This window comes from Meleagris gallopavo, chromosome 4 (assembly GCF_000146605.3).
Source record: "Meleagris gallopavo isolate NT-WF06-2002-E0010 breed Aviagen turkey brand Nicholas breeding stock chromosome 4, Turkey_5.1, whole genome shotgun sequence".
Taxonomy (NCBI): Eukaryota; Metazoa; Chordata; class Aves; order Galliformes; family Phasianidae; genus Meleagris; species Meleagris gallopavo.
Window position 1 is genome coordinate 39,020,515 of NC_015014.2, and position 15,120 is coordinate 39,035,634.

A 15,120-nucleotide genomic window follows, 5' to 3' on the forward strand; every position below is an offset into this window, starting at 1 on the left:
AAAAAAAAAGAAAAAGAAAGTTATGATCAGTAGTGACAAAAATTTAAAAGGAGCAGAAGAAAATCACATTTCCGTGGGCACATTTCAGCCTGATATTGCATCTCAAAGATTTACCAAATAGATTTCTTTAATAGCTGTAAGCTGTGTTGCAGGATTATAGAATTTCAAGAAAAACTGATTTCAAGAAGCAACTTCATCTCCCCAGTTAACAGCAAATTTCTATAGTTTCTTTAATCATCTATGAGATCATGTATTACCATAACAGTAACTATGTGTTATATATACAACAATAATCTTAAAATTTCACAGCCATTGCTAGGACAAGATTGGGACAGTTTTAGCCTGACGTTATCCAGCAGAAATTTGTCATAAAACTGTTTTATTTGGAATTGATACTCACTCTTCAGTGCCTGTCAGGAAAAAAAAGTAACTCTATCGACTTAAATTTTGTTTTCTATTACAACATAGTGCATTAAATTTTGCTTAATGCCCAGTTCCCACATACTGCTCACTCATTCTCTGCAAGTGAGACAAGGGGAAGAAAAGAGGATGAAATGCTCATGGGACCAGACAGTGAGACTGCAATTACCATTACAAGTGAAAGAGAATTACATAGATAAATAGAACCTACAATATGTGAATTGAGAGAGGACCACAGGTATCATGAAGTCCAACTCCCAGCTGCTCTACACAGGATCACTCAAAAATCAAACCCTATGTCTGAGAGTGTTGTCCAAACTCTTCCTAAATTTCAGCAGCTTGGGGCCCACGATCACTGCCACAGGGAGCTTGTTCCATGCCTAAACCTCTCTGGTGAAGGACCTCTTCTTAGCCCCCAATCTCTCTCTACCCTAAAGGAGTTTGTCTGCTACTGATCACTCTTTTTGTTCTCTTCTTCTCTGTTTAAGGTTTTCCAACCTTTTGTAAATGTTTTCACAAGTACTCCACCAAACTGGTGTTAAGCTATATCCTGCAGTAGGTGCATCAAGGAGTTGGACAGAACTAGTTGTGTCAGGCTCAGGTCAGCCCCTAGGCTGCTCCTTCAAAAGCCACCTCTGAGACAAAAACATTTTTACCCACACTTCAAAAAGAAGAAATTAATGGAAATAGTAGGACAGAAGAAAATCATCTTCAAGAATTTACTTACTGGATAAAAACCAACCAACTCAACCTAAAACAGAAGCATATATTTAAAACATAACTGATATAGATAAATACAGGTGATAAAAATATACTTTTTCATAGTCATACTTTCTCATAATCTATACTAACTTAAATCTAATGCTAATCATCAGACACCCATTCTGGGGGAAAAAAAAAATCCTTACTGAAAATACGTAAATATTTGCTTACTTAAAGAATGTTTAAATCCCACTGTGGTACCCTGAATGTTGTCTGACAGCAGACAACATCTTTTATCTTTTGAAACTCATGTCTCAACTCCAGCTGCATCTGGTAATCTTGCCTATTCCATAAGAAAAATAAAGTGCATTATAGTTACAGCATGGTTGCATTAATGCTACTTTGAAAAACTATAATCAAGAAGAAAGAAAATTAGGTTACCTTGCTTTCAAGCACATCAATATTACACAAAAATATTACATGCATCCTACTTTGCTTAGGCATTATGCTTTCACTTTAGTATCATATAGCTTGATAAATCTCTTAATAGTAGAATGTTACTGAATACTCTACACAATATATGAAGTCTGGCCAGATAACATTATGGAAAAAGAAATATGTTCTTCATTGTGTGTCACTAATTTGTACTCTTTTTTTTAATAAGCTCTCTGATGGTCAATAGATGTTCATAAATCCCCCAGCAAGAGCTATCTGTAGTTTTCATGCCCATGATGTTCTGCAAGACAACCATTAATTGTAGAAGAATGCATTGTGCTCCTTCCCCTCCTTCTTCCTTCTCTTTATATTTTAGGAATACAACTTACAGAAGCCAGCAGTGATTCAGTGCTCAGTATAAAAGATAATTACTTCAATTAAGACTTCTATGCCTGCCACATCATTCAGAAATTTACTGATGGAAGAACTTATTCCTGACTTCCTATACTGGACTTCACAATGCTTAAAAAGCCAACCGCAAGGGCCAAGAAGAATGCTGACAGATGCCTAAGATGTGAATATCTGCCAGTGAGGAAGAGTTAAACATGCAGCACGTCTACTCACAACTAAAGAGGCTCCAGAGTTCCCAACAGGAAAAATTTTAATCCAGGATTATGTCTGATTTATTAGTACCTATAAACACAAACTACTCATTTTACTACAGATAGACATGGGTTAATAAACAGTAACATTTAGAATGTTAAAATACAGTAAATCAAACAATTAGTAAAGTCTGTCTAAACAGGAAGCTTTGAGGAGTTAATATTCACCTGCTTTTGAAGTTATCAGTATGTCAAAAGTATCATTTCTTTAAAATGGTAAACTTATTTACCTAATTTTTAAAGAGGTGACAGTCTTTTGTCATTTCTTAAAAACAATAGTTAAGCTGTAGGCAGAAACAAAGAATAGAAAATGTCAGCCAGGAAACAAGATACCATAATAGTGTAAAAAAAAAAGTTTGAATTACACGAAACTCAAAAAAAAAAACCACTATTTCCAAGGGCTTTTATAGAATATATTTTTTAAAAAATCTAAGCTAAAAAAATGATATTGAAATTGACACAAGTAATATAATTGTTCTGGATCTGATAAAAAAATTCAAGATAATGATTGCTATTGTTAAAGAGGTCAAGCAATATTCACAAAATTACCATAAGATTGTGTAGTTTAAAATATCTTATTTCTTGAAAGATTACTTATGATAAATATGGAACAAGATTTTTCTACAAAGGAAAAAAAGGAAAATGATAAAGGCATATATGGAATGACTGTATTTGAAATATAAGCACATACAAAGATTTGAAAATATCTCACCAGCCATTGAAATCAATACATTTTTCTTGTTTTTAAGGCATTTAATTTACTGTGGCAACTAAAACAACAAACATCACATCTTCTGATTTGACAAAATACCATACGTTCTAAAAACCTCTCAAGATACTGGACATTATAAATATCACAGTATTTTGTGAAAACTACTTTTCCCTACAGCATGAATACCTCATACTGTGAAAATTATGTTCCATACTATGATGACATTCACTTAACAGCGTTGTTTGTACATCTCTACCATTTTGTTGTCCTTTAAGGCATTTTTTTCTCGAAAAGGACTGTTTCCAAAATGCATTACATTTACAGAACAAGAAATTGAGCTTCTGCATGTTTCCACTCCAAGAACTGCCAGATAACAGTTTTGGTATTAATGACTTTTACAATACTTCCAGACATTCATATTTTCTACACTATGAAATTTGAAGCAGCTCAAAACAGTGTCAACGCCATGAACTGCTGAACTGTCGTTAAAAAGTTTGTACATGCAAATATAGACAAAAGCAAATACACTAAGCTTATTTCAAAAATTCTGTTGGAGTTTTGCTGACTGCAAAAGCATTTTTAAAGCTTTAATTGTTGTCAAATCAGTTGCCCTTAAGTATTAGCAAACATACCAAAATAAAATCCTGATCCCTCTCACCCACCCGCAAAAAAAAACCACACCAGGTGAACTACCCACTATTTATATACACTGCGTCTATTTGTACTAACTACATTAAGATTCACTGTGCATAGGATTAAGTTAAACTGCACAGTTCTAAGCATTTTTCCCCACACTGACGAAGCAAACCTAAGGATGTTTGCACTTTGAAGAGGCCAAGGTTCAAAATACCTTCAAATACACAATCACTTATCAGCAACCTTTCAAGATGCTAAGTAATGATCCTACTGATCAAATAAGGATTGCATGAAGTATTCAGACATGTGCATGAAGCCCAAGTTCCAATTATTATTAAGCTACCACATCGAAACAGTTTTTCAGGACTTAAAAAGTGTACTTAAAGTGTCAAAATTAGTCCCTTGATAGTAAGAAAATTTCTCATGCTTCTCCAATATTAATGCAGGTATAGCCAGTGCTCACTACAAAATTTTGACTTAGAGAGCAGTGAAAGTGACAGTAGGAACCATGTCATGTAGGTCCAACTGAACACACCCCGTGATCACCAGATGATGTACTTTAAGTAGCTCTACTTGATAGGGAGAAATTAAGCTGCACTTAGTGAAATGCAAAAGTGTCTCTAAAGGAGAATACCTATTCCCTATCTCCCATATTTCAAAAGAACACAAGATCTGCCTATGGTCTTCAGAGACTCACTCTAGCTGCTGGTGAGTACAAACCCAAAAATCTTAAAGAAGGATTGATAAAAACCTTCCTTCTTCCCAAGCCAGACCAAAGGTTTAGAAGATAAAAATTTTCTGCATTAGCGTTACATCTCACAGATTTTTCTTGGATTCCAGTATTCCAGTCTATGAGATGCTTTGACACAAATTATGTCATAGCTATAGATATTCTACTTTTATTAGGATTTTTTTATGCAATGAAGTTTCACAAAGAAACTTCGTCAGTCTCCACAGGGATCTATGCAGGTAACCAACTGACTATGTCTTTAAAGCTGTGTTAACAATCTTATTTTCTCACTTTTAAGAGATTTTTATTGACCTGTAATTTTATGCCATTCTAGATTCTGTATCAGACAGTACTTCCCACAATAACAACTAACACCAGTTTGGTACCTACAATTGCTGAGTGCCAAAAATTTTTCATAAATTCCTCAAGTTCGTGAGCTCATTAGAGAGAATAACATGCTTCCCATTTCCAGCAAATAAACAGCTGTCTCAGAAAGTCATCCACTATCAGCTGAATGTTGAAAAGATAACCCAATGAAAAAATGAGTCTACCATACCAAATGATCTGCAAAGCAGCATTAGTTTATCAGTAAAATTATATTTTTACTAATATTAATTATATTTTACTAACAATTTAACTTTCAGTAACATATTGCAAATGTAAAAAAAAAAATGTGTTATTAATTCTTGCTTTCTCAGACTAAAAGGGGAGTTATGAAACTTCACATCATAGGAGATCATTCAGAAGCTTGCTTGAGAAAAAAAATTCTAAGTCAAAAACATTGAAAGAAATTAGTTTGAATCAAGAAAAGATTATAAGCCACAACACGAATTCCACTTGATGATCCCACTAGAACAGTACAAAGAATAGTTAAGTCTGAGGACAGGGGCCTGAATAGTTTGAGCTGTAATCCAATCTAGACCAGTTGGTCCAGTCACTGGTAGGAAGTGTGATCTAGTCTACCAAATGTCTTCAGAATACTAGGACACAAACCGATGTATTAGCAAGGTTAACTGAAACGGACTGTCCTTGTGCAGATTGAGATCACGTTTCTGTGAGTATAGTATTTAAACTGAAAAGTAGTTTATACAGATGTAAAAGAATTCTCAAGAAGATAAATAATTTTCCTCATTTACAGAAAAGGAAGTCTGAATAAGTGATTAAAGCGTAACATATCACTTGAATCAGTGAAATACACACGCACACAAAAAAAGACAGCAACCAGAGAATATTTCTTCACCAAAAAAAAAGGGGGGGAAATAAGCATGCATTGAAAAACAGCATAAACAAGTACTCTGAAGAGTACTTGAAGGAGATGCTGATAAATGGCAGATCAAACATAAATGTGACACTGTTAGTAGCTGAGCATACATGTGCCATTATAACATGATAAGAAAATTTCTGAAAGAATTTATCTCATCGGGTTAAACAGCAGCAAATAACATTCGGAAAAGATGTGCCATTTGAATGCTCTAGGAGCAATACTTGTACAATTTGACAAGTACTAACATAGAAGGTAACTAAAATTCACTATACAACCCACATACAAATAAACACTTGTCTCCATTTCAGCTGAGATGAACTGTTTTCTTCAGAGTGCCTGGTATGATGCCATGTTTTGGTTTTTGGAGAAAAACAATGTAGATAACACACCAATGTTTATACTTGCTGCTAAGCAGAGTTGTACAGAGCCAAGGCCATTCTCAGCAAAGGGCCCAAGGAGCTGAGAGGAAACAGGATTAGAACATCTGACTTAAACTGGCCAAAGGGATAGCCCATTCCATATGGCATCACGCAGAAGGAGTTTTGAAGACTGTGAGAGTTCACCTCTCTTCCTCTGCTCAGGGGCTAGTTGGGCATCAGTCAACAAGGGTGAGCAATTACTTGTGCATCGCTTAAATATACACATTTTTCATAATTATTATACTTTTCCTTTCCTTCATATTAGTAAGATATATGCAGTTTTTCTTTTCTTATTTAACAATGAAAAGTAACTGCTTTTGAATACACCATTATGAAACTCCTAACAATATTAATTGTTCTATCATTTTAAATATGAATTGTCATACTCCATTTTCAAATGCTAAATTTAAAAGTGTTCATTTTGTCAACACATTAGAAAAACATCATAAAAGAGTTGGTGATTTTAACTAACATAGAGACATTTCAAAATTCATATCCATTTTCACACATTCACATCAGAATGAAAGTGATTCAGGTAATCTTCGTCTACATCAGGAAAGCTGAATGTTAAACAACCATTTTGAATGAGGGAACCAAAGACGAGAAAGGATGTGTGAAAGAATGAAAAGAGTCTAAGGCAAAAAGAATAGAGGATGGTAGCAGTGAAAATGAACGAGTAGATTTCAAAGAAACATAATACGTTATCTGCTTATATAGAGGCTAAAAAAAACCTACAAGCAGCAGAAGAATGCTAGGAAACGAATCACCTTCATTTCAGAATATGTTATGGAGGATTTGCAATGTAAACTATGGAATTCATATAGGATGAGGAACATAGGAGGGAAAAATAACTCGTCACTGAATGAATACTACGTTGTGTATACCCTAAGGTAAGATCCTGAAGAAAATAGTATCTTCATGTAGTTAAAGACTGTATCATAAACCACAGGGCTATTTTAGAGTTACCTGGGCAATATTAAATCTAAGATCATTCTAATGGCTTTTGTAAACAATTTGAGTATATGTAAATACCCTAGATAGGTGTAAAACGTGATCTTTACTGTTAGGTAATCTGAGACCATAAATATACATAGAACATGTTAAAGACAGTACATTATTTCTCAAAAACAGAGAAGATGAGGAAATTTTAGTGTTTCCTTAGGCTACGGCAATAAATCCCAACCACCCTTTTTCATGCTCATCAAAAAATATGACTATCAAAACAGAACAACAACAAAAAAAATACAGCAACAGCAGTGAGATATTACACTTTTCAAGAGACAAACTATTAAAGTTCCCTTCATGTGCCAAACAGAATTGTCATAAACTATCCGCACTGCAAGTACAAAGCATGTACTCCGTTTGCTGTCCAATTCATCTGCTCTACATATAACTTGAAAAGTTATTTTTATCATGCATAAGGGTATTACTTCTGACAACTTCACTAATGATATTTCTCACCAAATATCTAAAAATTATTCTGATAATAAAAACTGTTCTATAATTTACCACCAAAGATGGCACAATTATTTATCTTTTAAAATAAACAGCAAAGACTGTTCTTCTGACATGAAATATAACCTTTCCGGCAGGTAAGGTCACATCTTCCTAATGAGAACAGTTTCTGTTTGTTACTTAGATAGGCACAAAGAGTGATAGTTTGATGTGAACTACAAAAACATTTGCTTTTAAATTCTACTTCAAAAGTCATATCACTTAAATCAAAGTGTGTATCTATACATTATCTTCCAGAAATAAAGTTTCACACAAGCTTAGTGAAAGAAATTGTTTAACCATAAATTAGGAAGGAAAAGCTGGACGAAATCAGAACCTGTTCCAAATTATGAAAAGAGAAACAACATACTTCAGATTTAATTATGGCAAACAACTTCCCAGTAGGCAACAGCTTAATTATTAGGAAAAGAAAAAAAAATCAATTTATAATAATTATGCTAAAATAAAGAGTATTCTTTGTCCAGTGAAAAAAATACCATCCAAAAACAGTATTCCTGAAATTAATACAGATAGCATTTCTTTAGAAGCCACTCATAAAGTGGCTTTTTTTTTATGGTCAGCTCTTCTGGAGATTCAACAGTTTTATGAATGCAGCATGCAAATTAAAAAGATATATATTCTAAGTACCTTTGTAAGAAAAAGAATTACAGACCATCATACAGCAAGAAAAATCAACAAACAACAACAACCTGACAACAGTAAATATTGGTCCCCCTTTATACAATAAAAGTTGCTGTTGATGTCACCATCACTGTCACTAAAAAAGTATGATGGTAGAGGAAGGGGGAGTAATAGCTTGGGAATTTTAGGGAATTTACTAACACCATGGAAGGAAAAGGGGATTTTTTCTTCACTTGTAAATGAAATCATGTTTCCATTTCAGAGAATATGCCAGGGGAAAAATCTAGTGCATAATCAGGCTTTCTAATTGAAATTAGTTTGCCTCACATTTATGAGATTTCTGTATTAAAATCAAACTTTTTTTTTTCCAGAAACTCCAAAGTGGAATATCAATTATAACACTGCTAACATTGAAAAAACATGCATAAGTATTACAAACTTTTGAATGAAGGCAATTCTTGGTGAATAATTCATTCAGAGTGTTTCATCAAAGACGTTTTCAACCATGATGTGGCTCTGGGAAGCCTGGTCTAGTGACTGGCAACCCTGCCCATGGCAGGGGCTTGAAACTAGATGATCTTTGAGGTCCTTTTCAACTCAGACCATTCTATAATCCTATGATTTAATGATTTAACTCCTGCTGTATAAACAGCAGTGCTGATGGCAATAAGGAAACAAGGCTTTCACTTTCTTCTCCAGGCAACAAAATTATGCCTTCTGCCTTAATTAATAGAGGTCTTTTTCTTAAGAAAAAAAAAAAAGTTTTGTTTAATTTCTACAGAACATAGCCTGGTTGTAAAAGAAAAAAAAAAGATGGTGAAGTTTGTGCCTAAAATTTAGATGAAACTAATGATTGACACTTAGCATATATATATATAGCATTGTTATAAGATACACTATATATATATGTAATGCTATAAGATGCTATATATTTTTAAATGATAGTAAACAATTCAAGTCCCTGTTTTAGACACTTTCACATTCTTAGGGCTGGTATCAAATATAAATATTAAAATAAAACCACTAAACATAAACTATTATTTTTCTTTGGACAGCCTGAAATAGCCCAAAAACCATGAAACAAGGACTTCACAAAAAGTAACTAACTAGTTTATACTAATCTGAGGAAAGAGCCTGATACTATTATACTTCTTATAAATATTTTGGTCAATTTCTACTAAGTAACTATGTATCTGTACAGAATGACGACTTTGCCCGTCCTCCAGGTATGCCCAGAGGGCAATGTAGGCTATAATGACCCATCTGTTCACTACTGGCAACTAGAAAACTACTAATGAAGACAGATGTGGGTCACCCTGTACAAGAAGGCTGCAGGGTGTTAATGAATCCACCTAATGGTCACTACCTGCCACTGCTGACTGATTGATGAGCAAAAGGGTTAAGCTTCAAAAGCAAAGACAAGTATTTCAGGTAATCATTAGTCTTGTTAGTGTATTTCCCTAGTGTGTATCACACTCCCTAATATGTACATACACACAAACTTTTAATGTTGTCTTTTCCTGTTTCAAAACAAAACATTAAAAAACTTCTATTATTTTTCTTTGGACAGCCTGAAATATCCTGAAAACCATGAAAAAAGACATTATGAGAAATTGATTACCTTTACTGCCCAGAGAAATCCAATATTCGAGGTAATTTTTAAGCAAGATACCTGATACTAAGTGGAAAAACAAAAAACTTAAAGGAAATAATTACCAGTTGCAAAATTGTATAGGTATTCACAATTCATAAAAAATATAATCTAATAGTAGCACAAGAAGGAAATTTTACAGAGAGCTTCATTCACATGGGCTACAATGTAAGGGATTTTTTTTATACTGATCACCACGGGAGTTAGTTATGACTTAACTAATTTTGACAACTTCATGTGAAGGTGATGGCAACACAAGAAAACAGCTACTTATGAACAAATTACTGATGCAAATCCAACCATTCATCAATTCCAGTGAGCTAGTATCAAAAGTATTGCAATGGAATAACTGGAGAGTAATTTCTCTCTAGAGAAAAAAGAAAATCTCACTTTGTAGTGAGAAGCGTTATGACTTTGAGTTATTGTGAGGTGTTACATTTACCAGGATTCATCAGCATTTTGTTAATAAACAGTTGCAATAAAGAAAACTCATACCATTATCTGGAAGCATACGGGAATAATACAATGTTAAAAAGTAAAATGTAAAGTCAATAAAAGAAAGAAGTAATTTCTATTTAATAACTTCTGAAGATAAGTGGATCTTTTACTTCTAAAATCTATTCATTTATTTTCTGGATATGACAAAGAGAACCAATCAATTTAATTTCTGATGTAACTTTATTAACAGGAAACCCAAAAAAAGCCTAAATGCTGTAAATCATGCACTGAGAAATATTATGTACCAACTGTACCAGATAAGAGTATATTAAAAAGCAATCCTTGGAGTAATACTAGGTGAATAGCACGTTACTCTAGTAGGTGGTTCCATAAGAGATGTGGAAGATGTCCTTACTAGAAGGGAAAGTTTTATCCCTCACCATGCTCCTCTGTTGAATAACCATTAATCATCGCTCTAAACTCATTAGCACTCTGTGTTCTTAACTGTAAAGCAAACATCAAGATCCCAGCACATTCAGTCCAACAAGCATCAAACATTCACACAGAGAAGTGGAGAGAAAAGGATATATAGGGAGTGGATTTTAGGATAACATGAATTTGAGAAGTAAATTGCTATTACACTATTTTCCTAGGTGAAAATACAAGTAGATTTTTGGCTTCATAGAAGTCAGGAAATATTTTATCCACACCACAACATAACAAAAAATGAAGTCAGAATAAACAAAAGGTAATACTGAACAACTTCTTAATTGGAGTATTATCAGACAAGCCTTTTCTATTGTTAAGCTGCAATGTTAGTTCGGAATACAATTGGATGTACTTGTTAATCTTGTGTATTCATTAAACCTTTTTATCCCATTCATATTATAAAATACGTAAAAATATGTAAATATTTTAAAATCTGTATGAAACAGACGAGTCAATATCTCTCAAAAAATTTACCACGTACATAAGGAAAGATTTCCTTAAATATAAGGAAATTTATGCCTACTCTGTGAGGGTATAAAGTGCAGCTTTGCCTATATATTCACCAAGAAAGCCTCCAATGTAAGCTGCCTCTTCAAACAGATCTAAATTCACAGGTGATTCAGTTCCCAGAACAGAAATGATTAAGCAGCTTTGGTATTTTGCCCAAGGCAACAGAAGCTCCTCAAGATCCAATGACTTCTCTATATCATTTTTTTTTTGCAAGAAGCTATCAATACTACATATAATATGAAACTTACTGTGTATGGCCAATTGATAGATAGCAGGATTTTCTGATTTATTCTATGAAAACAACCTAACAATTAGTGAAGTTAAAAAAAATTTGATTTCATACTTAAATAGCATAGCATAGATAGTAAACAAGCACTTAAGTTTAAGATTAGTTAGGAAGAATTGCTGTGAGTATTCACAGATTCAGGAAAACTGACATAAATGTAACTCAAAATTGTAAAACCCCCAAGGTTAGAAAAGACCTACAAGATCATCCAGTCCAACCATCCACCTATCACCAACAGTTCTCACTAAACCATGTCCCTAAACACAACGTCTAAATGTTCCTTGAACATCTTCCAGGGTCAGTGACCCCATCACCTCCCTGGGCAGCCTATCCCAGCATCCGACCACTCCCCCTCTTGAAGAAATATTTCCTAATGACCAGCCTGAATCTTCCCTGACACAACTTGAGGCTGTTCCCTCCAGTCGTATCACTGTTACGCAAGAGAAGAGGCCAACCCCCAGCTCACTACAACCTCCCTTCAGGAAGTTATAGAGGGCGATAAGGCCTCCCCTCAGCCTCCTCTGATCCAGACTGAACAATCTCAGTTCTCTCAGCTGCTCCTCATATGACTTGTTCTCTAGACCCCTCACCAGCTTCACTGCCCTTCTCTGAACAGGGCTTTCCACGGCCTTCATGTCTTTCTTGCAGTGAAGGGGTGCAAAACCGAACACAACATTTGAGGTGCATCGTCACCAGAGCTGAGTACCGAGGGATGATCATTTCCCTTTTCCTACTGGCAACACTATTGCTGATACAAGCCAGGATGCCATTGGCGTTCCTGGTCACCTGGACACACTGCTGGCTCATGTTCAGCTGAGTATAGGCCAACATCCTCCTGTCAGTTTCCTCTACATAGCTTTCAGTCACTCTACCCCAAGTTTGTAGCATTGCCTAGAGCTATTGTGGCCAAAGTGAAGAACTCAGCACTTGGTCTTGTTGAGCTTCATCCCATTGGCCTCAGCCCAGCTATCCAGCCTGTCCAGATTGCTCTGTAGGGCACTGATACCCCCAGGCAGATCAAGACTACCAGACAACTTGGTGTCATCTCAAAATTCACTGAGAATGCACTTAATGCCCTCATCCAGGTTATTAATAAACATACTGAACAAGACAAGCACCAGTACTGATCCCTGGGGAACACCATTCACGACTGGTTGCCAGCAGGATTTAACTCCATTCACCACCACCATTTACCTCTTGGCCCAGCCCTCAAGTCAGCTCCTTACCCAGCAAAGAGCATACTTATTCAAGCCATGGGTTTCCAGCTTCTCCAGGAGAATACTGTGGGAGACAGCATCAAAGGCTTTGCAGAAGTCAAGATAGACCACATCAGCTGCCTTTCCCTCATCCACCAGGGAGGTCACTAGATCATAGAAGGAGACCAGGTTGATCAAGAAGCAACCCTCCATAAAAAGACACATACACACAGATCAGTATTAGGCCAAATTTTCTCCTTCCCCCCCCCCCCTCCACTAGATCCAAAAGGATCTAGAAATCACATCATTCCTCGTCTCTCCTCAGCAGCCTTTTACACAGGTAAACACTACTCCAGTAGGTCTCCCTTTGCTCTTTAATTTAACTAACACAGCTCAACCATTTTTTTTTCTGTTTAGGGACAGTCTCTCAATAATCTCAGTATTTTCCTCTAAACTATCTCTGATTTCTCTGCATAATTTTAACTTGAAATGCACTAAATGTGACACAGATCTCTATATGAAGACTATTCTATGTACCACTGCTAGTAAGTACTAGTTCACATGCCTTCCGGGATGTATTCCGTGTGCATATCCTAATATAGCATCTGACTTTATCTTTTTATCAACATTGGATCCATTTTTATTCAAATTCAGCACAGAGATTGTTGGTCTTTTGCATTTCTCAAGGTATCCAGACCAAGACCACCTCCATATATTATAAGGATTATTAGTGAATAAGAAGTTGGCAGTATTTCTCCAAGCTTTGTTCATGTTTGTTGATGCTATATGAGAAGTACTACCAAATGAAATTCAGGTTTCCAATTCTTTGTCCGAAATGATTCAAGATGTTATTCTGTACTTGTTCAGTGGGAATTATTACAACATGAATTTTTAAAAGTTTAACTTCATTGCATAAAATGCCTTAATGATATTAACATAGTTGAAGAAACATTTTTATGGACTTTTCACCACAAAAGGGGAATACAGCACATTTTAAGTATCATCCAGATCAATGCTTTGGATTTTTATGTTAACTCTACTGCTCTTTTCTGAAGTTGTATCAATATCTTGCTTCTGTCCTATTTTCCAGTTTAATAACAGCCCTAAGTGTCTTTTTTTTTTTGTAATGAATTCCTTATAATTCAAAGTCATAGTATTTTATTTTTAAGTACATATTTAACAATACCAAAAAAGATATAAACATATTATGATCAGCAAACCATTTACATATTGATTTCAGTTTCTACAATATTTTTTTCAATAAGTGTATATAACTTTATTATATAAAGATTACTTTTTGTATTGCAAAGAAATCAATTACACCTCGTAAAAAGCCCAAATTACTTATCTATTGCACATTTATTTACATTCTACTTATATATCAATACTTATTTTGCCCAGTACCATAAAGAAATCAATTCTTATTTTGCCCAGTAGCACAAAGAAATCTGGTGGCATAGCCAGCCTTAGTGCCTTTCAGTGCCACACATTTACAATGACAAAATTCTGCAGCAACAACCTTGCCCTTCACCTGGGCCATTTGCTCTATTTATGCAGAGGGGCTCCATGGAACAAGACTACTATCAGTGTAATACTGAAGGTAGAAAACACAGATAAAGCATTCAAGGATTTCTACAGCAAGCTACTTACAAACTCTAACCTAGTATTTTAGAACAGCACTTCTGAGTAGCTTTTAATTCAGCTACATCAGAAGGGTATCTTCACCAGGACAACATGTTCTCAGTCAGGTTCAACTCTTGGTTTTGAAACATGAGAGATGTTTCCCAAGATACATTATTTAATAATAGCAGACTACCCGCATCTTACTTTACTCCTCTTCAGAAATACTTTAACCTATTTTTAGTGAAGAGTAAAAAAAGTTAAAAAAAAATAATCAATACAATATATTTGTAACTATTTCAGCCTAACTGAAGTTGAGCTGTTAATACCAGCCAGCAATCCCTCTGCAATGCTACCAATTTTACAATACAATGCAATCTTTCTCCTCTTAAATTTGTTTTTCTGTATCATGTCACACAACCCTATTTCACATTACGCAGCCCAACATGCTACAGCCTTGATGCTGTCATCAAGCAATCACGATGTACAACTGCAACTAAACTCAGTAAAGTACCAGAATTAAAAAAATATTCAGAAATATAGCAAATAAATATTTACTCACTTGTTTAATCAATGGATATACAGATGGTACAGCTATATATCCACGAGCTTGGCTAATATAATTTATATTGGAGAAATGAGAGAAAGTCACTCACTCTGTCCTGGGCTCGCGAGATGAACTCCTGATGGAGCAGATCTCCAGAGAGATCCTTCCCCACTGGCAGTCAGCTCTTAAATGGGTCTAGGAGAGGTGGAGCCAGGCTCCACCCCTTCCTGCAGCACAGGTGAATTGCCTTCACCTGTGCTCCCGTGG

General features: G+C 35.1%; 1 long non-coding RNA gene across 1 annotated transcript in view; it reads right to left on the reverse strand.

The window, feature by feature from the left end:
* LOC104910725 overlaps positions 1-15,120 on the reverse strand; it is a 191,578-nt gene that overhangs the window by 157,298 nt on the left and 19,160 nt on the right. The gene's annotated exons all lie outside the window — the stretch shown is intronic.